Source organism: Loxodonta africana, chromosome 2, assembly GCF_030014295.1.
Source record: "Loxodonta africana isolate mLoxAfr1 chromosome 2, mLoxAfr1.hap2, whole genome shotgun sequence".
Taxonomy (NCBI): domain Eukaryota; kingdom Metazoa; phylum Chordata; class Mammalia; order Proboscidea; family Elephantidae; genus Loxodonta; species Loxodonta africana.
Window position 1 is genome coordinate 64370381 of NC_087343.1, and position 24835 is coordinate 64395215.

At 40.5% G+C, this 24835-nt stretch overlaps 1 protein-coding gene across 4 annotated transcripts in view; it reads right to left on the reverse strand.

Moving 5' to 3' along the window:
* PDE4D (phosphodiesterase 4D) overlaps positions 1–24835 on the reverse strand; it is a 1416439-nt gene that overhangs the window by 1357269 nt on the left and 34335 nt on the right. The window contains exon 1 of one of the 4 annotated variants that reach the window (XM_064272242.1): positions 6908–7739. The exons of the other annotated variants lie outside the window; for them this stretch is intronic. The gene's annotated coding sequence lies outside the window, so the exon portion shown is untranslated. Of the gene's footprint in view, positions 1–6907; positions 7740–24835 lie in introns of those variants that run through there. 4 annotated transcript variants of the gene reach the window in all.

Consider the following 24835-nt stretch of genomic DNA (forward strand, 5'->3'; position numbering starts at 1 on the left):
CTTGGACAGCAGCCATAGCACTTAACCACTACGCCCCAAGGTTTCCTGTTGTAGGCTAGGGACATAAAAATACAAAGTTTATAGTCTTTAGCTGGATCTTAAAAAGTAGGTACGTGTATAGATAGGTAGAAAAGAAAGGGAATAACATTCATGCCGGAAAAGAACAGCATGGGAAAAATAGACATGAAGTCACTGGAGACAGGACAGCAACTAGTAAGCAGTTGTACAGTGGAGGAAGGTTGGCAGGCAGTTAAGGAGGAAGGCAGAAAAGAATGAAAAGAAAGCCATCTCAACTAAAGCAGAGGATTTGTTATAGGGAGTGGAGGGAAATAATCTAGAATCATTGAATTGAAATGAGACTATGTGGAGATTCGAGGGCTAATTTAAGAGATTGGACTTGATCCAGTAGGACACCAGTGCAAACTCTTAGCAGGTGCACGGCATGACAGAGCTCTGCGTTAGGAAGAACATTCAGCCCACAGCGGATGAAAAAAATGGGAGGTGGTCCAATTCTGCCATTTGTTTGTTTTCTTACAGAAATCTTTATTTTACAGCATAAATTGGCAAGACCTTATTCTCCTGTCATTATTAGTGAAATTTTGAATAGCTACAAAGATATTTTGAATATCTGTTCAAATAGGAAGAGTGAAGTATTTTACATAGGATTTTTACAAGAATTAAATTAGACCACGGATAAAACTAAAAACCAGTTGCCGTAGAACAGATTCTGACTTATGGTGGCCCCATGTGTTTCAGGGTAGGACTGTGCTTCATAGGGTTTTCAAGGCTGTGACCTTTCAGAAGCAGGTGGCCAGGCCTTTCTTCCGAAGCACCTCTGGGGGGTTCAGACCTCCAGCCTTCCAGTTAGTGTAAATATTTGCACCATCCAGGGACCCCAGATCACGTATAAGAAGTGACGGCTATACAGAAGGCACTCAGTAATCTCTACTCTTTTCAACAAGCTATTTCCATGCTTTACAAATATTCAGAGATGTGCTAGAAATGAGATTTTGAGATTTGGACAAAGTTATCACACGGAGCATCCGAAAAAAGTTCTAGGACAAGCCCAGCTTGGTATTTCATCAAGCAATGATCCGATCTTGTTTCCGTGTGATCAGCATAGACCTAGGACTACTGCTCATTCCAAACGGCTTCATAAGTAAAATGAGCCTGCTGAATATTGACCCCAAGTTTGAATGCAGTAAGTTCTTACAGTACTTTTGTTACTGTGCATGCAAACTTAGATTAAGAAACAGTTGGAGCAAATATGGGGCTTTTATCCATTCATTCTTTCTTTCAACAAGTATTTATTGAATACCTACTAGTGCCAAGGGAAATTAGTAATACATGAGTCATAGACCAGTAAGCAAAAAGACAAAAATTCCTACATTCATTTACCATATATTCTAGAGGGGGAAGGCAGATAATAACTTAATAAATAAAATATAAGCAAAATAAGAGAGTCATGAATAAAACATATATTGTTAAATTGTGCTTTCTGCAAAAAAAAAAAAAAAAAACTGAAGTGTATGGGTGGTGACTGCAATTTTAGATAGAATGACCAGGAAAAAGTTTCTTTAGAAAGACATTTGATTAAAGGCTGGAGGTGGTACGGAACAAGGCCTGTAAGTGTCCTGGTGTGTTTGAAGCAAACCATGGTAGCTAGGGCAGCAGTGAGCAGGGGAGAAAGGAGTAGATGAGTCCAAAGAGGCAATAAGGTATGTGGTGACTTGAACTGTGTAGTTAGGACATTGTAAGGCATAGATATAGCATATCTCTGGGTACATACTCCGTAATGAGGCAGAGAGTAGAGGACGGTAGCTGGCCCTTAGAGGGCACAGACATGGAAGAGGCAAAAAGTGGCACCAAGCACCAAGCAAGCAACTGTCTGGTATGCTTCTTCCAATGCCGCCTGACTTTAGATGGTTTCCTCCAGCTCCCATCCTCAGAATCCTCTCTCCCATTATGTACTTACATGCAGCAACAGTGAATAATAAAATGAAGCAAAAATACCGTCATTGCAGCATTTATACATCATGAATGCATCCAAGTCTGGTCCACAGACCACGGTGGTACCAGGCCGCCCTTGAGAACCACTTTTCTACAACTAACAAGGCACTACCCACCATGCAGGAAGTGTCAGCAAGGGCAGGAGGTACCAGTAAGGACAGATGGTATCTGCAGGAAGCCCACCGCACTGGGGCTTGCCAGCCAATGATCAACCCAAAACAGTAAAGGAAAAGGCAAATAGAGGTTTGTAAAGTAAAACTGAATTTCTGCACTCCTCCCCTTTCCCTCCCCTGATCTAAAGCCAGCGTGGTTATTTTCACTGACTACATAGAAGAGAAATCTGTGCTTGAAACCTCCATCTAGAGTCAGGTAAGATTACCAGGAGCTCTTGGAAAACCTGCTGCCCCAAAGGAAAGTCTTTTCCTTAGGTAGTGCCAGTGACCAGCTCACCTGAGTTGTTTCTTCTTGTGCACTAGAATCCTTACAGTTTAAGAAACTAATCAGAAAATTCCTAATGATACATAGCCTCCCACTTGCCAGGGACAACCAAAGATAATCATACTGTCAAAACATTGCCATTGTTTTCTCTCTGGATAACAAAGGGGATTTTGGAAAAGCTTCCTGATGACAATTTTGGCATTCAGCTAAAAAAGCAAACAAAACAAAAAACCACTAGAAGTCTATCAACATTTCAACCCAGCAAACTGCCTACTGTTGTGTGCCATTAAGTAAATAGAAAAGGAAGCGGGGGATGGTAATGTCACACCCGGGTGAAATGTCACCATTGTCTTATGGCAATTTTCACAACTTCATTCTAATGTGGGATTTCTGTAGTGTGGGCCTGAGGTAGGTATAGAGGTTACTGCCCTCCTACAGGCAGATAAGACAAAGAGAGAGAGGAGAGATCACGAAGGCAGGCAAAAACTGGTTGTGTTTTTAAATTATCTTGAACTTAATGAAGTGTTTGCTTTAAGCTGGGGACTTCCACGCAGTAATTACCTTACTTGAGAATTTAATAAAAGCTACCATAACGTGATCAGAAAGAAACCTTGCTAAGTAAGTAAATTACTTATTTGTAGGTCATTACTTTTCTACTTCTGCAATTACAAAGTAAAATATGCTGAAAACAAAAGGAAACGCACAACAGATAGTCTTATTTCCCTCATAAAAATATGAATTGCAAGTTCAAATACTGAGGTCTATACTAACTTAAAAAACCAAACCCATTGCATCTAGTCAATTCCGACTCATAGCGGCCATGGTGGTGCAGTGGTTAAGTGTTTGGCTGCTGACCAAAAGGCCTGCAGTTCCACTCCTTGGAAACCCTATGGGGCAGTTCTACTCGTTCCTATAGGGTCTCTGTACGTCAGATAAAAACTCAGAACCCACAAATATCAAAGTACCCTCCAAATTGGAAACAAAAAAATATATATATGCTGCTGGCCTACCTACCCAACAAATGTACCCACCAATCTAATGTTAATTCGATCTAAAAATACATTTTTAGTAAAATCACTAATTTTCACAATTCTTTGCAATTCTCAGGGTTTTCTTTTTTTTTTTTTAAATCCAATAACTCTGGCCAAGAGAAACTAAGAACTGAAAACACTACACGCCAGTCTCAAGCTTTTGATTACCTTTAAAAAGATGTTCCTTTTTAAAAAAATTGTTTTAATCTCATGTTGAAGGACAAAAAAAAGAACAACTTCATACTATTCTAAAATCAAATTTAACATTTGACACGGCAAAGTAACAAAATACATAACAAATGCATTAAGCTCTTACAACAGGGAAAACAAAACTGGGTTCCATTAGCAAGCAAATTAAATTGCTTTAGTCCAAGTCCTCCAACCATCCAACAAGACACAAAACCCTGCATTCTCGGAAGCTCCTTGGTAAGGGCCTAAGAGACTAAGTTTACTGTTTCAAAACTATTTCAAACCTCACTGCTATGCAAATACTTGATGCTACAGCCTCGATTTTATAGGATGTCCTCTGTTTTGTTTCGTTTTGTTTTTTCTTGTTTTCCTTACTTTACAGAAAAAGTAGCAGATTACAGCACACGAGCTTTCAGGGAACTAGAGAGTCAGGGAGGATTACTGGGTGCTTCTATCTCCAGCAGCTGCGTTTCCATCGTAGTGGGCGATGCTCGCCCTTGCTGGGAAGTCCCGGCCCCTGCGAATGGCCCACATGGAGCAGCGGTGCTGCCACAGCCCACGGCGATGGAGGGCTCCTCGCGGGACAGGCGGCGGGGACGGGGCCCACAGCAGGGTGCAGCTAGACCCCCAGCCGCCCGGCCACCTCGTCCCTGAAATCATGGAGCCCGTCACTCTGGTAAAATGAAGAGGGAGCCCTCTGAGCACGGAGACGCTTGCGCAGGGCAATAACAAAACCATCATTCTGGAAACAGGGCACCTAATGCAATTCTCTGCCCTCGGGACCACTCAGGAACAGCCGGTGGGTGCCACGGAGGCATCTCTCTTCCGTGGAGAGGGAAACAGTGCTGTGGGCTCTGTTCAGTTCCTGCGAGGCCGAAAGAAGACAAGTCAAACAGCCTCCATTTTGTAGACAGAGGAACTAACGTACTGAGCAACCACATCACAGGGGCCTCGGCAGGTCCAGAACCCATTTCCTATGGCACATGTCTCTAAGCTGTCTACTAGAGGAAGCTACCTTTAGGAACTTTAAAATATTTATGTGATGTGTATAAAACAGAAATACCTTTCCTCGTTTCATGTTGTTATTTTAAATGCATTTCCAGGTTTAATAATGTGCTGCTGTATAGGCCTTTCTCACTAAAAGATGAGAAACAGAAAAGGAAGAGATTAGACAAAGAAAAGAAAATACTTCTATTATATTTATATACTATGTATGTGCTTCCTCATCCCCAGCTCCGCTGGCGTGGTCATTTTGGTCTGGTTCTTAGGTCAGCTACTTCACTGGTCGTGATATCACCCAGATGGTACAGTATTTTATTCTAGCACTCTGTACATGAGGTAAGTGAGGCTAGTAACATTTCCTGAGCATTTCTTTATTTAATAGCATCTGAAATGATGCATGGCCTACCCTTGGACTCTCGGATTAACTTGACTTCAGAGCTCAGCTGCTAACCAAAAGGTCAACAGTTGGAATCCACCAGCTGCTCCTAGGAAACCCTATGGGGCAGGATCACTATGAGTCAGAATCCACTCGACAGCAATGGGTTTTATTTTTTTGGTTCTCAGAGTGATTGAAAGAGATTCAATATCATAAGCTCCTCAAGCATCATTTGATACATATATATATAATTTTTAATGTATTAGAAGCTGTTCAAGTAAATTTTAAAAATTCACTTATAGTGTCATTAACTTCTTAGTGACTCTGTCATTGTATATATTTTTTTTTCAAGCAACAGATTCTAAAAGTAGAATTACTCTCAGGTGGAACTGTCAGACACTGGTGAAATTGCCTGCTTGGCATTCCTTCTCCCTTTTCTGGAAACAGAAATCATAATGTCCCGTAATTCTCATGTGGTATCCTCTCCACGTTTGGGGTATAGCTGAACACATCACCTCCCACTAGCAGGAGTGGGCATGTAACCCAGGCCTGGCCAATCAGAGCACTCTATCTCGGTGGCCTGCAGGTGATTGTTTCCCTGAAAGGTATGAGACTCAACCTAGATTGTTCCTCTCTTGCCTAAGATTTGATGTGCCGATACTGAAAGAGAGAGGATCTCCCTTTGGGATCACGAGCTGTAAGTAATATGTAGGCCTCCAGTTTCCAGATTCCATCTTCTCCTACCTTCATGGAAAAGAGCCAGCATGACAATAATGCCAATACAGAGAGTGAGAAAAACCAAGAGAGGGAGAGAAAGACTTAGCTGATACTACTTACACATGAGGCTAGATCTGCCCTCACTGCACTTACAGTTACAAGAGTCAATAAATTCATTTTTTGCTTAAATTACTTTAAGTTGAACTTCTGTCCCTTGCAACAAAAATCTTGCCTGATACCAGGGATAAACAATATTTTTGTCACTGCAAAAGTGTCATACTACAAAAATTGATGGCCATTGGACAACAGCATTTTCACCAATATCCACTTCCCTTTTCCTAAACATTTCTCCTTTCTTGGTTTCCATGATGCCACACTCTCCTACTTCTTTCTCTCACTCTCAGGCCATTCCTTCTTTGTCTCCCTGGTTGTCTCTTACACCAATGCTACATATGTTCTTGTTTTCAGCTGCTTTTTTTTCTTGCTGTGGAGAAGTAGACATGATGAATTTTTTCTCAGCATCCGTTTGAACTTCCTTTCAGAGAGTTTGCCTCTACTGTGGAGCCTGAAATGGTAAAACTACAATTCTTAGGCTACCTTGTCACAAGGGTTCTGAATACACATTAGCTTCCAGCAATCTGATATGTTCCAGTGAGGTATTTGGAAGACAGAAATTAAGCAGGGGCCACTTTCCTATTGCTTTGATTGTTGTATTGACAAGCTGTTGTTCTTGTTGTTAGCTGCTTTTGACTCAGCCCCCTATTCATGGTGACTCCATGCACAATAGAACAAAATACCTCCTGGTTCTATACCATCCTCACGATCAGCTGAGGATTGAACCACTGTGACCCATAAGGTTTCCAGTGGCTGATTTTCCAGAAGTAGATCACTAGGCCTTTCTTCCTAGTCTGTCTTAGCCTGGAAGTGCCACTGAAATCTGTTCAGCATCATAGTAACATGCAAGTCTCCACTGACAGATGGTAACTGTCAGTGATTTGGTAGCTGCGCAGGAGGTGCACTGGCTGAGAGTTGGACCCGGTCCCCTGCATGGTGGGCAAGAGTTTTACCATTTGTCTTAGTTATCTAGTGCTGCTATAACACAAATACCACAAGTATTTCTACAAACAGAAATTTATTCTCTTACAATTTAGGAGGCTAGAAGTCCAAATTCAGGGCACCAGCTCCAGGGGAAGCCTTTCTCTGTCCACTCTGAGGGCAAGGTTCTTGTCATCAATCTTCCCCTGGTCTAGGAGCTTCTCAGCACAGGGACCCTGGGTCGAAAGGAAGCACACTGCTACTGGCTCTTCTTGTTTCGTAATAGTAATGAGGTTCCCCTTCTCTCTGCTCATTTCTTTTATGTCTCAAAAGGGATTGACTCAAGATACAACCTAATCCTGTAGATCGTGTCCTGCTTCATTAACATAATTGCCTCTAATCTGGCCTCATTAACATCATAGAGATTAGGGTTTAAAACACATAGGTAATTACAAAAGATCACAAAATGGAGGACAACCACATAATATTGGGAATCATGGCCTAGCATTGTTTCTAGCCAAGTTAACACATTTTGGGGGGACACATCCTTAACATCACTGAACCACCACTGCTCCCGTATTGAAAAGCTGTTGTTGTTGTTGGGTGCTGTCAAGTCGGTTCCAACTCATAGCAACCCTTTGTACAACAGAGAGAAAAACATTACCCAGTCCTGCACCATCCTCACAATCATTGCTATGTTTGAGCCCTTTGTTGCAGCCACTGTGTCGACCTATCTCATTGAGGATCTTCCTCTTTTTAGCTGACCCTCTACTTTACCAAGCATGATGTCCTTCTCCAGGGACTGGTCTCTCCTGATAATGTGTCCAAAGTACGTGAGATAAACTCTCTCCATTCTCGCTTCTAAGAGGCATTCTGGCTGTACTTATTCCAAGACAGATTTATTCATTTTTTTTGGCAGTCAGTGGTATATTCAATATTCTTCACCAACACCATAATTCAAAGCCATCAATTCCTCCTGAGTCAAGCCGGGGTGTGGAAATGTTGGGTTATCAGCAGCAATGTCCCTGAGTATGCACTGACACCATGGTGTCTGGAGAACTGCAGTAGTGGTGGTGGTGGCAATCTCCTGTCCCCAGCACTGCAGCCACATCATGCATTGTTGAACTCTGCAGGTTCAGTGGCAACCTCCTGACACCGCTCCATCTTCTTGGGACTATTTGGAGTGCTGTTCTGGAAGTCATATCTGCAAGCCTACCTCTCCAGCCTTTCCAGTGCTTTTGTAATTCATTTGTAAAAAGCTAGAGGGGGTGTTTGCTAGGCACTGGGGTTTGGGGAAGAGGATTGACTATAAAAGGACAATACAGAACTTTGGGGGATGATGGAAATATTTTATATCATGATTGTGATGGTGATTACCTGATCGTATACATTTGTCAAAACTCAGGAAACTATACACTTAAATGAGGGATTTTACTGTTTGTTCATCATACTTCAGTAAAGCTGTCCCCTCCCAAAAATGCTAGAGGAGTTTCTATTCTTTGCCATTGAATCCTAACTGATACTCTCAAATCGATTATTCTAATCCAGATTGTCATTGGAGCTCCACGCAGACATCCAACTGCACACTAGATAGCTCTACCTGGAGATCACGGAGTCATCTCATTCTCAATGTCTCCCCAACTAGCTACCCTACTACACCACAGCCCCTCAAATCTGCTTTCCTGTCTAGTTTCTTAACTGAGTGAATGACAACATCATCTACCTAGTTTATCTAAGTCAGAAAACCTGAGGGGCAATCCTAACATAGGTCTTCTCCTGTTCTCTACATGTAAGAAGTCCCCAGGGTCTGTTGATTTTACCTCTCCGTTATCTCTCATGCCCATTCCTTTTTCTTCACCTGAATGCCACAGCCCTTATTCAGGTTACCCTTATCTTTCCTGAGCTCTTGTGGTATCCTTCTTTCTGGTTTACCTCCTGCTCTGCCATAAAGGTGATATTTTAAAAAGGCAATTTTTTTGTAACAATCCCCCACTCAAATTATCCAGAAGTCTTCTCCGCTGACAAGAGCACAAAAGAAAAAACCTCTTTATTCTAGCCCAGAAGACCGTGTGTTATTGGGCCACTACCTCCCACACTAGCCTTATCTCCTGCCAGCTGCCCCTTCCCACCTTCACACACCAAAAAGCCGGTCCTCCCTATGCCTCTGTCAGCACGCGTGCCTCTGTTTTCCTGGACTTCCCCCTCCCTCCCAATTGTGTAGAAAACATCTGCTTGTCTATGCAGCCTCCACAGACTCCTCCAGAGAGTAGGTGTTTTCTCATAGGTACCACAGTGCGTGGTGCTGAACACTTGCAGAACAATCATTTTAGTGCATTATAACTTTTATTTGCATGTTTGTCCTTCCGCTCCAATTGAAATTCCTTGAGAGCATGGACAATGAATTTTTCTTAATTTCCCCTGAGCCTATCGTAGTTTATGATACTTTAAAGGAACAGAATGAGAATTTAAGCCCTCCCTCAATTTACAAAATGTTGCAGGGGCTTAAATGCATTTCCCGTCAGCTCCATCTCCCAGGAAAGACGATGAGATCAGAATTTTTTTCTGAGAAGACATTACATATACATGAAAACTTTATAGCATCACTTCTTGCCTAGCTTCAAGAAAGCTCTCAATTACCACGCAGTAACAATGTAAGCCATCTTAAAGCCAATCAAACATCATCTGTGACCTCAAGTCCATGCAGCCTCAATTCTTCCCATAACTAAGTCCATATTTACATTCTGTCCCTCAATTTTATAGAAAGGGGACAGACAGCTGTGACAATCTCTCTCTTCCATTATCCTCAGTGTTTTCTATTTCATGTGCTTACACAGTAAAACCTGAGAAAGCTGGAACCTGCGTAAGGCAGAAACCTGTCAGAGAAGGAAAACTCAAACATTTTCCAATAAAACAAGCTTTAGAAAAGTGATAAGACTGCACCCTGTCAAAGGCGGAAAACTAGCGAGACCCGGACAAACAAGGCAGTCCCATCAGGTTCCGGGTCTCACAGGTTTCACAGTATAACTTATAGAACTAAACCTGATTTAAATGGGAGTATTTATCCCACGTTTGGAAACACTGGTGGTGTAGTAGTTAAGTGCTATAGCTGTTAACCTATAAGGGTCAGCAATTCGAATCTGCCAGGCACTCCCTGGAAACTCTATGGAGCAGTTCTACTCTGTCCTATAAGGTCGCTATGAGTCAGAATCGACCCGATGGCACTGGTTTTGGTTTGGTTTTTTGGTATCCCACGTTTGTTTCCTGGGGGTAATGTGGTAGGCACAGAGAATCCTTAATAAACTTAATAAAAATGAGCTTAGTGCAATCATCAGACACCATTTCAGTAAGGCTCTTTTTTGCCACACTAGAAGAATAATTACATCTTACTTTTTAATGCAAATTTCAAACGAGTACATATGAAATAAAAATAGTAACCCTGATGCTGCAATATCATGGTACATTCTGGGTATATTAACCAAGGTACATGGTCCTTCAGTGATCAAATAGAAGACAGCTGTCCTTATTGACCCTCACAGCATACTTAAAAAGGAGAAAATACCACATTCCAAACAGGAGTTGGATTTGAAAGCAGACATTTAAACTTCAAAGTCTTAGAGGAAGAAAGAAAACCTCTGAAGCAGAAACTCTAAGCCCCAGAGGTCTTCATGGCCAGGCAATGCTCAAACTTCAATCCTGTGAAATGCACTGAGGCGACAAAGCCATCATCTGATGCAGTTAGTACTGCACAATCCGTACACTTTCTCTCCCCACACCACTCTCAGGACAACGTCCTGTTTGCCAACCTTGACCCAACGTTGCTTAGTAATAATAACAATAAAAAGATCTTTTCTCCCAGATTTTAATTTCTGAGCTAGGCTAAGTGCAATTCCCGGGTCATGACTGATGGAAGGAGAGGTGTGTGATTCAGTCCTTCGCAGGGGTTCCCGTGAGTCATCTGGCGACCAAGTCTGGAACTGGTAGAGTATAGCGTTAGCCCTTTTAACCTCAGTTTGAAATGCTACTTAAAGACATCTGATTCCTGGTACATGCACAATAAAAACACACAAGTAGAAGAAGAAAAAAAAAAACAAGCAAAGGAGAAAATCCTATTGGGCTGAGCGGATAAGGGATTTTACGGCGGAGGTTAAGGTTACTTGAAACGGGAAAGGATAGACAACTCTCCCTGTGAGTTGGAAATGTTACTTATGAGGATGTTATTTTCTTTCCTTCTATAAGTTATATGACCTCCAGAAAGTTAATTTCATTCATGAATCCACCCTTCACCCCAGCCCTCAGGCAAATCAGAATTGCAAAAGTTAATTGGGGAACAATTATTTTTGTTTTCATAATGAGGGTTCTTTATTTTCCAAGGAATATATCATACAGTTTCTTTATATTGCAAGTTTCTCTGCTGAGTTAAAAATCTGATTTATAAGTCTTCTTTATGCACAAATTTTTAGGAATGCATCTTTTACCTAGTTCTTAAAGTGTGGTCCTCTGACCACCATCACTGGGCATTTGTTAGAAATGCAAATTCTCAGGTCCCTCCTAGATCTATAGAATCATAATCTTTGGGGGCAGAGGAGCTGGGCCCAGCAATCTGTATCTTAACAAGGCTTTGGGGTGATTATTAGAATCGTGTTAAAGTTTGAGAACCACTAATGGCAAGGTAACTGTTTTATGGTTGGGAATAAGGGTTGAAAAGAAGTGCTGATTGCTATGGTTGATACACCAAGCATCAGTGCTTCAAAACCAGCCACGTTGTTTATTGTCATGTGATCCATTATCTAAAGGCCATTTCCATAGCCATTCAGAATTCTATTCTCGTGTTGGAAAAATGCTGGAAAGGAAAGGGTTTGAGCATTGTATTACTAAAACAGTAACTTTTGGGGAAGAAGATTTGGGAGATTCTGGGGCCCGTGTTTTACCATCAGCAGCACCTCCTTGGAAAGAGTAAAAAAGAAACAGGGTAGAGCTTTGTCCCTATTCATGTAATACGGAGATACACTTTTGATCTTGAAAACCCATGGAAGTTGCTTCCAAGTAAGAGCCTGGAACAGCATCTTGAACTCCTATTTTGGTTTAATCCTGTAAAACCCGTTGCTGTCAAGTAGATTCCAATTCATAATTGACCCTATAGGACAGAGTAGAACTGCCTCATAGAATTTCCAAGGAGTGGCTGGTGGATTTGAACTGCCACCCTTTTGTTTAGCAGCCATAGCTCTTAACCACTGCACCCCCAGGGCTCCTACTTTGGTTTAGGACTGTCATGATCCTATCTAGGGTTCCCATTCTGAGAGCAGAAAATGAAAAGTTGGTAAGATTCTCATTATAGTTCATATTCAACAAGTATACATTGGGTCTTTACCTTGTGCCAGGTAACTTTCAAATAATTCTCTGATGAAGACTTTTAACCACTAACTCTTGTAAGGTAAACATTGTTATCCCATTTGTAGTGGGTATCTATTATTTGCGACGGCCCAGTGCTCTATTCTCCTTCTCCTGGCAAAGCATATCTACTTCCTTAGGGAAGCTGTTTTTTTCTTCATTTTACTTTAGGGCTTATAATGATTTTTTTTCTCTTCCCTGTCCTCGGATGGATGGACAGATGATTCAGGACTACCAGAGCCCTTCATTGGGATTATCATATACTGAAGTAAAGAGGACCAAGAGACACTTTTTCCATCCTTTTGTGATGCTCAGCTGGGGTTTTGTTAGTCTGGAGCTTCTAGTTGCCATGTTTCTTGCCACATAATGTGAGTCAGTGAGAATGAGGCCAACACAGAGAGAAAAGCAGAGAGTAAGAGTGTCGTAGTGATGACTGAGATTATAAAGCCTCATATGCTAACAGTGGTTTCAGCAGCTCTTCTTCTGATTCTGTGACCTACTCTCCTTCCAGATAACCCCATCTAGATTGAACTAGCTTAGTTAGGCTGCTGCCACTTGCAACTGAAAGAGTCCTGACTATTACACAATATTAAACATGACTAAAAGAGCTAAAAGGTTTAGTAAGTATATTGCCTAAGGTACACAATTAATAGCATAAAAAGACAGGACATCTAGCTCTTCATAGTTAAAGTCTAATGTATTTTCCACTACACCACAGCTAGTTGTTATCTTTAAAAACAATCATCTAGTGCTGCTATAACAGAAATACCACAAGTGGATGGGTTTAACAAAGAAAAGCTTATTTCCCCATAGTAAAGTAGGCTAAAAGTCCAAATTCAGGGCATCAACTCCAAGGGAAGGCATTCTCTCTCTGTCAACTCTGGAGGAAGGTCTTTGTTCTCAATCTTTCCCTGGTTGAGGAGCTTCTTAGGAGAAGGAACCTCTGGTCCAAAGGATGCTCTCTGCTCCCAGTGCTGCTTTCTTGGTGGTACGATGTCCCCATTCTCTGCTTGCTTCCCTTTCCTTTCATCTCTCGAGAGATAAAAGGTGGTGCAGGCCACACCCCAGGGAAACTCCCTTTACCTTGAATCAGGGAGGTGACTTGAATAAGGGTGGTGTTACAATCCCACCCTAATCTCTCAACATAAAATTACAATCACAAAATGGAGGACAACCAAACAATACTGGGAATCACGGCCTAACAAAGTTGATACACACATTTTTGGGGGAACATAATTCAATCCATGACACAAGCCCAGAGTCTCTCTAATCAAATGAATTACAGGATGACTACATCTTCAAATAAACAAAACAACAATAACAAAAAAATAGTTGTCATAAAGTCAATTGCAACTCATGGTGACTTCATGTTTCAGAGTAGAACTGTGCTCCACAGGTTTTCAATGGCTGTGATCTTTCAGAAGTAGATTACTCAGCCTTTCTTCTCAGGTACTTCTGGGTGGATTCTAACTGTCAACTTTTCAATTAATAATCAAGTGCTTAACTGTTTGACCACCCAGGAACTCCAAGTCACGTATTAAAACAGAACACCGCAAGCATGAACCACAAAAGAAAAAAAAAATGATTAATTGGACATCATTTAAATTCAGAAATTTTGTCCATCAAACAAAACCATTATAAAAAAAAAAACAAGCTATAGGCTTGAAGAAGGTATTTGTAATACATACACTCACATACATATCCAGAATATACACCCACTCCTCACTTATCGACATGGTTAGGTTCCAAAAACCAGGTCGTTATGTGAAAATGGGTGTCATGCGAAAATGGAGGATGACTACTTCAGAACACAAAATGGAAGATGGCTATATCATTACATAACTGCCAAATTGCATCATTATGTAACTACCAAATTACATCATTACATAACTACCAAACCACTGAGAATCACAGCCCAGTCAAGTTGTCACATAACCTTAAGTGTCACAGCCAGCATTACTCTCTCTTGCCTCACACCTCGACATTCATTATTGCCAGACATACATTGTTAATGTGCAAAGTAGGATAGCAGACTTATTATTACTGTCATAAATGTGAAATGTCAGATAATAAGATAGTCTATAAATGAGGAGTAGGTGTATAAAGAACAAATCAATCACAAAATAATAATTCATTAAACGAAAATGGCCATAAGACTGGAACAGAATTTCATAAAGGAGGTTATTCAACAGGCCACTATGCCTATGAGAAGATGCCTAACACCATCATTCATTAGGAAGATGAAAATTAAATTTACAATAAGATACTAACCCATATTCAGCAGACCGGCTAAAATTCAAAACACTGATGATACTACATTTTGGTACAAATGTAGAAAAGCCAGGACATTCATATATCCTTGGTGGTAACTTAATACTACCATTTTGGAAAACCCTTTGACAGTACCTACTAAAGCTAAATTATGTCTATCTTATCACCCAGAAATTCTAATTCCTGTTTTAAAAAAGATTGAGTATATGTGTCTATCAAAAATCACAGCAGATATATTCATAATAACTGAAAACAAAATACCCATCAACAGTACAATGCAGAGCTTTGACCAGGTTCATTCCAGTTTGACCCCATAAGAATCACTTGGGGATTTTGTTAAAATGTAGATTCTGGTTCAGTACATCTGCAGGGGAAAGGCAAATTCTCAGCAGGGGGGTCTAACTGTGATGAGCTGGTTAGAAGCCCTGGTACAATGAAATATCCTTACAGTAAATACTGTATGGCAATAAAAAAAAATAATAATTTTACTACCCTAAGCACAATATACATGAATCTCACAGACGTAATGCTGAGCAAAAGAAATCAGAAATGATGTATGATGCCATTTCTACAAAGTTCAAGAACAGGTAAAACAAAGCTATGTGGATAGAAGTCAGAATAGTGGCAACCTATGAATGAAGGCAAGCTGAGTGGAAAGGGACAGGAGACAGTTTTTAAATTTCCTTTAAACCTTGAACCATGTGGTCTTTACACAAGTATATATATACATATACATATGAAAAAACCCAATGAGTTGTACACTTAAGATTTATACACTTTCCTGTTATATCTCAGTTGAAAAAAAAAGAAAGAAAATGTCACAAACACACAGAAGCATGTGTTAATTCTCTATGTTTCATCATTTTAAAAGTTACCCTGAAGACTCACAAACATTACAGTGGAATGGGTTTCTCTTTATATATGGCCTTTCTGGCCTTGGGTTTATAATTATGCCTAAAATGATTGGCTGGGCCACAATTTTGCAAAATATTGCAATTTCGTATAGTCAGTATACTATACAAATAAAAAAACCCATTGCTGTCAAGTCAATTCCAACTCACAGAGACCCTACAGGACAGAGTAGAACTGCCCCGTAGAGTTTCTAAGAAGTGCCTGGTGGATTTGAACTGCCGACCTTTAGGTTAGCAGGCATAGCTCTTAACCACTATGCCACCAGGGTTTCCACTATACAAATGTTGTTGTTGTTGTTGTTAGGTGCTATCGAGTTGTTTCCAACTCATAGTGACCTTATGCACAACAGAACGAACCACTACCCAGTCCTGCGCCATCCTTACAATCATTGATATGCTTGAGCTCATTGTTGCAGCCACTGTGTCAATCCACCTCATTGAGGGTCTTCCTCTTTTCCACTGACCCTTTACTTTGTCAAGCATGATGTCCTTCTCCAGGGACTGATCCTCCTGACATGTCCAAAGTATTTAAGATGCAGTATCGCCATCCTTGCCTCTAAGGAGCATTCTGGTTGTACTTCTTCCAAGACAGATTTGTTCATTCTTTTGGCAGTCCATGGTATATTTAATATTCTTCACCAACACCACAATTCAAAGGCGTCAACTCTTCTTCGGTCTTCCTTATGCATTGCCCAACTTTCACATGCATATGTTGCGATTGAAAATACCATGGCTTAGGGCAGGTGCACCTTAGTCTTCAAGGTGACATCTTTGCTCTTCAACACCTTAAAGAGGTCCTTTGCAGCAGATTTACCCAATGCAATGCGTCTTTTGATTTCTTCACTGCTGCTTCCATGGCTGTTGATTGTGGATCCAAGTAAAATGAAATCCTTGACAACTTCAATCTTTTCTCTGTTTGTCATGATGTTGCTCATTGGCCCAGTTGTGAGGATTTTTGTTTTATGTTGAGATGCAAGCCATACTGAAGGCTGTGGTCTTTGATGTTCATTAGTAAGTGCTTCAAGTCCTTTTCACTTTCAGCAAGCAAGGTTGTGTCATCTGCATAACACAGGTTGTTAATGAGTCTTCCTCCAATCCCGATGCCCTGTTCTTCTTAGTATAGTCCAGCTTCTTGGATTATTTGCTCAGCATACTGGTTGAATAGGTGTGGTGAAAGGATACAACCCTGACGCACACCTTTCCTGACTTTAAACCAATCAGTAGCCCCTTGTTCTGTCCAAACAACCACCTCCTGGTCTATGGTAAAGGTTCCTCACGAGCACAATTAACTGCCCTGGAATTCCCATTCTTCACAATGTTATCCATAATTTGTTATGATCCACACAGTTGAATGGCTTTTCACAGTCAATAAAACACAGGTGAACATCCTTTTGGTGTTCTCTGCTTTCAGCCAGGATCCATCTGACATCAGCAATGATATCCCTGGTTCCACATCCTCTTCTGAAACTGGCCTGAATTTCTGGCAGTTCCCTGTCGATATGCTGCTACAGCCATTTTTGAATGATCTTCAGCAAAATTTTGCTTGCGCGTGATATTAATGATACTGTTCTATAATTTCCACATTCGCTTGGATCACCTCTCTTGGAAATAGGCATAAATATCTATCTCTTTCAGTCAGTTGGCCAGGGAGCTGTCTTCCACATTTCTTGGCATAGATAAGTGAGCACCTCCAGCACTGCATCCGTTGTTGAAACATCTCAATTGGTATTCTGTACATTCCTGGAGCCTTGTTTTTTGCCAACGCCTTTGGAGCAGCTTGGACTTCTTCCTTCAGTATCATCAGTTCCTGATCATATGCTACCTCTTGAAATGGTTAAACATTGACTAATTCTTTTTGGTATAATGACTCTGTGTATTCCTTCCATCTTCTTTTGATGCTTCCTGTGTCATTTAATATTTTCCCCATAGAATCCTTCACTATTGCAAATTAAAAAACCATAAAACCCATTGCCTTCAAGTCGAAAGCAACTCATAACGACCCTATATGAGTATGAGCCATGACTATTGCAAATAGGGTACATAAAAACAATAGGATTAACTGACTTTGAGGGAATTGGTCAATTAACATGCAAATTGACTGATCATGGTTTACCAAGGGAATTAATCTGTTTGTGGTCTGTCTGAGAGTGCCATGCCTTAAAATTGAATATAAGAGCCAATCTCACAGAGATTGAGGGGGACCTCACTACTATTGAGAAGAGCACATCCTTTGGACCCAGGGTCCCTGAGCTGAGAACTTCCTAGACCCAGGAGAGAGAGCTGTAACACTGAAGATGGCAAGAAATAATGAGAAATGGTGGCAACCACAGAAGAGATCAGTGGCGGTGAGAACCACAGGACTGGCAGATGGCTGTAGTGCACTAGCCAGCCCACAGCGTAAGAGAGAGCTAAACACTTTTGAGCAGGAGTCTTGCTGGCATAATGCGGTGCCTCTGGGCACTTGTCAGCAAGGCTAAAGAGCTATAACACTTGCCAGAGGAAGGCAGAGTCTGAGAGGGGTCTGGCAGTAGATGCCATCAGCTGGCATCTCTGAGAGAATGGGCACTTGCCTGCAGGCATGGTGAAGAAGAAGCTGTACTGGTTGGAAGCTGTACTGATTAATGGACTGTATCTTTCCTGCTGAATTGTATCCTGTTACTTCCAAGATGATCCTGATTTGAGTTGTAGCCTGTTACTTCCCTTATAAACCACATAATTGTGAATATTGTCTTTGAGCTCTGTGTGGCCATTGCAACAAATTATTGAACCCAGCAGAGAAGTAGAGAGTGCTGTGGGGGGTGGGGGTGGGGCAGCTGGTGTCAGAAATGGTGAAAAGTTGAAGGGAGGTATGTCTGACCTCCACCTCACAGGATCAGTTTTGTGCTTGGTCCAGATTCTCATCCCTCCTCTTGAAGTTAGGCGAATTCAGATGCTAGATTACAAACATATAAACCCAGAAGGAGTGCTTATGTGATACAGCTGTGAAGTTCAGATTTGCCTAGATAAAGTATGCAACACAAAATAATCTAAAAAGTATTTAAGTATTTCAGGGTTGTTTGGGGGCAACGTGCTAAACTGGTAAACTGAAATAATTTACACATTGTTAAACCACTTTTCTTGATCCACAAAATCACCCCAAACTGAATTGACATTCTCCTTGAAGATATGGGGAAAAAAAGCTCGTTTCATTGTGATTCAGCCACACAAACCATCTCTCCAGTGTCAGATTACCCAATAATTAAGGTTAGCACAGGCTCACTTGTGCTTACTTACTAATCTGTAGTGAAGAATTTCACATTTTTTCACCACGTCAAAGATTCTGCTTCTAGGTATGGCTGGTATCTGTCTCTCTCCCAACCCCACAGCATCTTCCTACAGAATCAACGCTTCTTTTCAAAGACAAGGTGAAACCCATGTGAAATTTTTCACTACAGGATAGTAAGTAAACAGAAGTGAGCCTGTGCTTACCTTGCTTATTGGGTAGTCTGTCCCTGCCTCTCTCTGTATTCTGGTGAACTTTGCTTTGACGAGTATCATATTATTAAGTTACATTTAATTTTATAAATATATCCACCTCTTCCAAAAGCACCCTCAAATAATTACATTTTCTCTGTATTTTCAAATGATCTTAGGACAACACGTAAACAGCAGAGCATTAATAAAATGGCATATATGGCAGCCTTATTATTTCTATCTAATCATTAAAATGTAATAAACATGACAAAAAGCATGTCTAGACAAATATACACATTCACAAATATTATCCAATCTCTTTCCAAACCTCCTGCATGCTGACCTTATCAACCCAATTAGATGGGTACCCATTTCCAAAGCAAAGATAAAAGCAATAAACGTATTAAGAAAAATGGGCAAATGTTAGCTTCCTGGAGAATTGTTCTTACAATAAGTATACGATTTTTGTCAATTTGTTGTGAGAAGTGACAATTGCTTCTGGAATAATCTGTTTTGTGCTTCTTTCACTGACGTAATCTAGTAGCTGTTATTGAACAGAAAACTTTAGAACTAGAAGGGACCTTAGTAATAATTTAGCTCATCTATCTCATTCAAGAGGTGAGAAAATTGAGGACCAGGAAGCTTTAATTACTTGCTCCAAATCAGATATTGGGGTTACCCTCAAATTTCCTTCCAAAAGTGGAATCAGTCCGTGAGCTATAAACTCGATAGAAAAAAATATTTATTTCACAAAGGAAATCTTAGTTTATAAACTCTGTGTGAGGTGCCTACCATTTCTAGCCTGTCTTCACTGAAATATTGACACGGTCCTTGAGTTTATATCCTAAAATGCAGACCAGTGACCCTAAACCGCACATATAATGAGGGCTAAACCAAAAGACCACCACCTGTCAGTTTGCCATACCGGTGTGGTTTGTGTGTTGCCATGTTGCTAGAAGTGTTGTCATCAGTATTTCAAACGCCAGCAAGGTCACCCATGGTGGACAGGTTTCAGTGGATCATCCAGGCGGAAACAGACGAGGAAAAACAGACCTGGCAATCCACTTCCAAAAATTAGCCAAGAAAAACCCTATGGATCACAGAATATTGTCCAAGACTTCGAATCGCTTACTTTGAACACGCCACCAGGAGGGACCAATGGCTAGAGAAGGACATTATGTTTGGTAAATGGAGAGCCGGAAAAGGTGAGGGAATCTGTAATGAGATGGACTGACACATGGTTGCAAAGATGGACTCAAACATACAAATGATCATGAATTTGGTGCAGAAACAGGCAATATTTCTTTCTGTTATATATGGGTTGTGATAAATTGGAGCCATCTGTATGATAACCAAAAACAAGCCAAGACAGGGGCCCTGGAAATGATGAGGAACAGATATTTTCAAAAATATGAGTAATGGAGGAGAATGACTCATGAGCTCTCTGGTTGACCAGACATCATGATAGTCTTCAGTTCTACTTCCTACCTTATTCATTCATTTTTCTAAATCATCCTCCAGAATGATTGGAATTATCTTCCTAAAACAAAGTTGTTATCCTCCAATACAGTATTCACTTCCTGTCTTAGACTGGGTTCCCTAGAAACAGATGCTGACAAAAAGATTCATGTGAAAGCGTTTTATTAGGAAGCGTTTCCAGGGAGGAACAAGGGGTGAGAAGTGGGACAGGGAAAGGAAGGAAGCCAGACAAGGGTGCAAGACAAAGGCACATCTGCAGAGGGTAACTCTAGCTCCATAGTGCAAGACACTCTGAAGACAATGTAAAATCAGGCTTCTCAAAGTGTGGTCTGCAGATCTCTATGGTGTGTGAACTGTTTGTTACCGATCCTTGATAAGACAAGGTAATTGCACCAGAATGTGAATCAGCTAAATCAGTACTCCCACTGCTTAGTTCAGCTGACATTTATTTCGTAGTGCCAACTTCTTTGTGAGCAAACAGTGTATAGATTTACACCCTGGAGAAAGCTCCTTACTTTCCTTGATGGTAAGAAGCCTATAGATTGGCTACTTTGAGTAGCACTAGTGTAGGTTGTTACTGTTAGTTGCTATCAAGTCGACCGCCTAGGAAGTCCATAGTCCTTAGCAGAGCACGATGCCATGCTACCTCTGGTGTCCATCTTTTCCATACTATCTCTAATTATACCCTCTCCCATTTCACCTTAGTCTACGCCAGTGGTTTTCAATTTTGTTTACATATTGGAATCACCTGGGGAGTTTTAAAAGCTACTGATGCCTGAGGTCTACACCAAACCAAAAAAAAAAAAAACCATTGCTGGGGAGTCGATTCTGACTTATAGCCACCCTATAGGACAGAGCAGAACTGCCCCATAGGCTTTTCAAGGAGTAGCTAGTGGATTCAAACTATAGACCTTCTGGCTAGCAGCCTAGCTCTTGACCACTGTGCCACCAGATACCCCAATTTATTGGCCTGCTAAAGCCTAGACATTGGATTTTTAAGTTATAGTTTAGGTGATTCTGTTGTGAAGCCAAGATTTAGAACCACTGCTCTAAGCTTTTACGCTAAACTACTTGTAGTTCCATCGGTTTGACTTCGTACAGTTTTGCTTGCCATGTCATTAACACTGCAAAACACCCTTCCCCATGTTTGCCTTTTCAAATCCAATTGACATTTAAAATCTACTCATTTTCCACAGCCTAATTCAACTGCCGTTGTTCTCAATTATAAAGGTTAATAAACACATGAGCAAAATGTTCAGTACGCTTAGCACTTAACGGAAGTATAATGAAATAAATCCTTTTATACCTTACTGAAAGATGTATACAATGATTCAAACCCTCTAGAAATCAATATGGAAATGTGAACTATATCCTGTGATATTTCTGAAACTCTAGTCTGAGGAAATAATTTTAAATACTACAGAAGAAAACCTTTATGTAAAATTCCACTGCATTACTTAACTAATTGGAAACAAATACCCACCAGAACAGTTACATAAACCATGGAATAGTCCTAAAATAGAATATCATATAACTATTGAAAATGATGCTTAAAAAGAAGAGCTTTTAGTAATCTATGGAACTGTCTATAGTGTAAGGCCAACCACACACATATACACACAATTTACAAAATCTCAAATAACATTCATATCTATTTTTAAAAATGCATTAAAAACACTAGTAATTGATCAAAAATAAGCCAGTGATGATTCTGGATGGTGGGATTATAAATAGAAAAATCAAAATTATTATTATCAAAATTATCTAAAAGTACTATGTTTTGACTTATTAGAAAAAAAATTAACACCATCCCCTTTAGTACTTTTCCCCTTTGTGAGGGAAAATTCTCTCATCAATTATAACATATCATTTTTTTATATCTCTTGTGGGCCTTTGATTACACCTTGTATTTTTTATTGAGGTATAATTTACATATACAAAAATCTTCAGAACATAAGTGTACTGTTCAACTGCTTTTGACAAATTTGATAGAACATTTTCATTACCCTAGGAAGTTTCCTTGTACCCATTTCCAGTCAGTATACCTCCCACACAGGCAAGAAGCAACCACTGATCTAATTTGTATCATCTTAGGTGAGTTTTGCCTATTCTAGAATCTCATACAATTGGGATTTTGGGTCAAGTGTCTTTCACTCAGCCTAATATGTTTGAGAATTATTAATATTTTTGCATTCATTCATTAGTAGTTTATTTATATTTATTTCTAAGTCATATTCCATTGTGTGACTATACTACAGTATGTTTATGTAGACTTCTGTCAATGAACATCTGAGCTGTTTCCAGTTTTGCTATTATAAACAAAGCTGCTATGAACATTCTTGCGCAAGGCTTTTGTGGACATTTGTTTTCATTTCTCTAGAATAAACACCTATGTCATAGTCGCCCTTCAAGATGGCACTCAAATATCTTCACCTACTTGTATCTACGTCCTTACATAGTCTTCACCTCCACCTCCACACATAAACACACTGAATAGGGCTGACCTATTTAGACAATAAGATATTACAAACAATTACAGACTATCACTTCTGAGGCTAGGACATAAAATTTATTTAGGTGCTACCTTGCTCTCTCTTGAATCATTCACTTTTGGGGAAGCCAGATACCATGACACAAGGACACTCAAGCAGCAGTATGAAGAGTCCTCATGGCAAGGAACTGGGGCCTCTTGCCAACAGCCATCCTCAACTTGTTAGTCATGTGAGGGAAGTACCCAGAATTCTACGTTAACCTGTAAAATCAGCACCTAATAAATGAGATCTGATATCCAAGGAGATAGTCTTAAAAGACATAATGTTACCAAGCGAACAGCAGCCCTTGAGTATAACCTGATTAAGGGTATAAACATATCTATAGATTAGGCTTGACATCGCTGGTGGGATGGTCATATTGGAAAGAGATAAAAGGTAATCAGGGAGTCAGAATTTGCTATAATTTATTTAGTACTAGATAGAAGTAATGAAGGGGGAGATAGCACAAGAATTCTAATCATTGAAGAGGTGTTCTCTATTATGGCACAGGGGTGGCCTTGATGACAGAGCTTCTCCTCTTAAACTTTGTTCTGACCCCAAAGTTACTAAATAGCCCAATGACTAATTAAGCTTCTTAGCAAGAGGACGCACTGGAGCAGACACAAGTGTTCTGATCACAACTAAAGAAACAATTCCCACTGTAGAAGAATAAATGGACCCAGGAAGAGATGAGCTAATCAGATAATGGGCATATTGTAATTGCTTTACTGGTCATATTTCACATTGTTAATTAATATGGCATATATTGATTTCAGGAAACCCTGGTGGCGTAGTGGTTAAGAGCCACAGCTGCTAACTAAAAGGTCAGCAGTTCAAATCCACCAGGTGCTCCTTGGAAACTCTATGGGGCAGTTCTACTCTGTCCTACAGGGTCGCTATGAGTCGGAATCGACTCGACGGCAATGGGTTTTTTTTTTTTTTTTTTCATACTCCGTAAACTCAGTTGTTCTCTAAAAAAATCATTTTTCATGTTTCTATTACCGTAGTTAATTCCTATCTTAAACTCCATTTTTCCCAATGGCAAATAACACACTTAATCACTTGAAGGTATTTTGCAGTCAACTTATGGCTTTCTCCGTCACATAAGGATTTTCCCAGTAAAATCAAGGTTCCCCACCCTTCCTTCTTCTTCCTAGAAAGTATCTAAGGCTTTGAGAGAGGATGGCTGGCAGAGCCACCGTGTTGTTTAATTCCAGTGACACCAATCATGGAGGTACTGATGTTGGCTTCTCAGTCAACATTTGTCCATGCTCGTGTCTACCAGAAATGAAAAAAAAAATTTTTTTCCTGTCAAATGTTACAAATGGAGATCCCACTGAGCTCTTTTGAAGTTAGGAACTGCATAATTACAAAATATACACGTAGCATTGTTCCCAAATGCTCTCTAGTCATTGCATTCCTTTCCAGGTGTCAGCCTAATGATTCTCCTCTGATCAAAAGGCTTCCTCAGGTTAAAGTTAGGCAACTCAGTCCACCTACTTCTGCACTCTTCCAGGGATATGTAAAGGGCTATGTTCTGGTTACCCATTGCAGTAAAGCAAACCACCCAAAACTTAATGGCTTCCAGCAATAATCATTTCACTATGTTCACGATCTGTGGAAGAGATCTGCAAGGTTTGGGCTGAGTAATTTTTCTGTTTCATGTGGCATCAGTGGAGTCACTCAGTGGTATCTGGTTGGTGAATGCAATGGCTTGGAGGCTGAAGATGGCTTCGCTAACATGCCTGGTATCTTGATGGGGTTGTCTAGAAGGCTGGGGTTCTCTGGGCCCCGTTCCCTCCCAGGAAGTCTCGGGGCCTCCCCATGTAGGCTCTGCAGACATGACAGCTGGTTTTCACCTGATAGAGCATTCCAAGTGATCGGGACGAAATCTACAAAACTTCTTATTGGTTAGCCTTACGAGTCACTTCTGCTGCATTCTATTCATCAAGCAAGTAACTAAGACCAATCCACATTTGAGGGGATTAAGAATTAGGCTTTTCG